Source organism: Dasypus novemcinctus, chromosome X (assembly GCF_030445035.2).
Source record: "Dasypus novemcinctus isolate mDasNov1 chromosome X, mDasNov1.1.hap2, whole genome shotgun sequence".
Classification (NCBI taxonomy): domain Eukaryota; kingdom Metazoa; phylum Chordata; class Mammalia; order Cingulata; family Dasypodidae; genus Dasypus; species Dasypus novemcinctus.
Genome location: NC_080704.1, coordinates 19344675 through 19347854, shown reverse-complemented (window position 1 = coordinate 19347854; position 3180 = coordinate 19344675).

Genomic DNA, 3180 nt, shown 5'->3' with positions numbered 1-3180 from the left:
AAACTGCAGCACACTGATAAATTTTGAATGCTCTTCGTGGTTTTTTTTGCCATGCCTGGCATAAATGCTGACAAAGAGAGGGGTATGTAGTTATGCTGGCCATTTTTGCCATTTCCACTCCTGAAAGTATCCTACTGTCTTCTCCTACATCCCATAATCTTAGTAACCAAGTGGCTATGCTCTTTCAGCCCTTTTGTTTAAACTCTTCAGTTAATTCTACTAAGTCTGCAGGGTATACTTCCTCATTCCTGTTTGCTTCTGAGCAGCGGTGTCTTCCCTAGGATGCTTAGGAACCCTGGATGCTTTCATTTGTGTAGTTATTAATGGCCTTCCTTGTTTAGGCTTGTCTGCAATTTCAACTTCCTCCTCCTGTTCTCCCTCTTCTGCCAGGGATCCCACACCTTTGGATCCCACACCTTTGAACCCCTGGGACCCAAACCTTTGGATCCCCCAGCCTTTCCTCTGAATAACTGCTTGGACCTGCCACCACAGGATTCATGCATTTTTGCAACCATACACGCCATCGCTTCTCATTGTCCCTCTTGGATTTGTACCTTTTTTTGCTAATATATTAATTGTAACATGCAAATCTAATACCCTTTTCCAGAGCTAAAACCTCTTCTAATCGCCTTACTTTAGCTTTGCTTTTTTTTAATAGAATTTTTTAAAGATTTATTTATCTCTCTCCCATTTCTCCCCACCCTGATTGTCTGTTCTCTGTGTCTATTTGCTGCATCTTCTTCTTTGTCCACTTCTGTTGTTGTCAGCGGCACAGGAATGTGGGTTTCTTTTTGTTGCGTCATCTTGCTGTGTCAGCTCTCCGTGTGTGCGGCACCACTCCTGGGCAGGCTGCACTTTCTTTTGCACTAGGCGGCTCTCCTTACGGATTGCATGTGGGGCCCCCCTAAGCGAGGACACCCCTGCGTGGCAGGGCACTCCTTGCGCACATCAGCACTGCACATGGGCCAGCTCCACACAGGTCAAGGAGGCCCGGGGTTTGAGCCGCAGACCTGCCATGTGGTAGACGGACGCCCTAACCACTGGGCCAAGTCCGCTTCCCAGCTTTGCTTTTAATTAAACTTCAGTGCATGTCTAACAGATCATAACAATGGTCACATGGTGGCAGGCTTTACTTCTTTTCCTTGCAATTTCCATTTGCACCCCAGGTTTCCTGTCAGGACAAGTAACGCTCTGGCTAGCATTTCCAGGGCATCCCCATACTTATGCACTGGACTAAACTGTTTCAAAAAATGGGTAACTTTCCCCCACATACTGGAAGTCAGCCACCCAAGGACTGCCCCAGCCAAACATGACACTGGGCCCGCTGATTCTCATTTCCCTCAGCTTGTTTCACTTGTGGTCTCTTGACTTGCTTGCAAATTGTCTGGCCCTGAACATACAGAATAGGTTCCACCAAAGTTCGGTTGGCACTTAAGACTGAAAAATGAAGCAGGCCCCATCCACATAGGAAAATAGCAGCAGTTTATTAGGGAACTTGCAGACCAAGAAGCTGATCATGGGCGGCTGCAGGATGTCCAGAGTGGTACCCTGTGCTGCCTAGTGGGGTACAGGGGGCTATATGGGGCAAGAACCAGAAAGGCACAGAGCCAAGTCAGGGTTTGTAAGATTGTAAACATGTCTTATTAAAGTTACTGATATGTAGCAAGAATGGTTCCAGTACAGATAGCTATCATGCTGAGGAATGTGCACATGCACTTTAAAGTGCACTTACAGGGGAGTTTGTTTTGTCTTATTTAGGAATTTATGGCTTCTCAGGTTCATGGCCTCACACGTGCCTCAGTGCATAAATGTAATAGGTGGACAGTCACAGAGCAGAGCAGTCCCTGAAGGGACTCCAACAAGATAGCCACCGTGTGATGGTTCCTGATGGGGTGACTGGGGAGAGGGGGCAAAGGCTGGGCACCCACATGGTTCTCTAGCTCTGTTACAATGGTCCTCCAAAATGTCTTCTCCATGAATGCCTCCAGGTCCTCAAAGGCCCATTCGTCTCCTTCCCCATATCTCTTAGCCTGCCCAGCTCCCCAGCCAGGGCAATCCTCACTCTACCCTCATGCAAGGTCATTAATTGCTTCCTCCTCTTCCACTTTTCAAGTCATTATTTATGGATAAACCTTATTCCTACCTCCTTCAGGGTTCTACCCTTTTATAAAGTTTATTGAGACATCTATCACATCCACAACAACTTCTGACATCAAGTACAAAGATTGTAATAACCTAATTCAAATCAATTCTGACTCTAACTACCCATGGACTTAGACTGTACCCCACAAGTTCAGGGCTATCCTCTTCAAGATTGTTTTTGAGGCACCAGGCCCAAGTTCAGGGCCCTAGGCCACCTGTACTTCTGCCTAAGTTGGCTACAAATTTGTAAGTTCCCATCACTCTCTTGGGTTCAATAATTTGCTAGAATGACTCACAGAACTCCCTGAAAGTGCTATACTTATGATTATAGCTTTATTTATTTTTTTAGGAGGTACCAGGGATTGAACCCAGGACCTTGTACATGGGAAGAAGGCGCTTAGCCACTGAGCTACAATTCCTCCCTGATTATATAGCTTTATTATAGGAAAAGGATACAAATAAGAAGCTGCCAAAGCAAGAGATGCATAGGTGAGGTCTGGGAGGTCACGAACCCAAGCTTCTGTGTTCTCTCCTCCTAAAGTCAGAATGCATGACCCTCCCAGCACAGAAATGTATCTTACCAATTGTGGAAGCTCTCCTGGGGTTCAAGTGCCCTAAGTTCATATGGAGTTCCATTACATAGGCATAATTGGTAGAATCAATGTTCACATGGCTGAACTCAAGCTGCGGCCCCTCTCCCTTCCCAGAGGTAGGGGAGGTGGGAATGATACGACTTTTCTGGAAGCCCTAACTGCCAAATCACCTGGTTGGTCTTTCAGGCATGACCAGCCCCCACCCAAAGACTGCAAGTGTGCCCTGGCCCCTAGCTGCCATCTCATTAACATATGAACTATCAGGTGTGGTCCAGGGCCCACCAGGAAGAAAAAAAGACATTACTAACACAGAAAATTTCAATGAATCAGAATTTCCTTTCCCAAGCACAGGGGACAAAGACCAACCAAGTTTTTCCTTCTACTATACCTTTGATTGATTTGCAAAAACCTTATCTTTCCTCAAAAACTCTGACCCATGCAAATC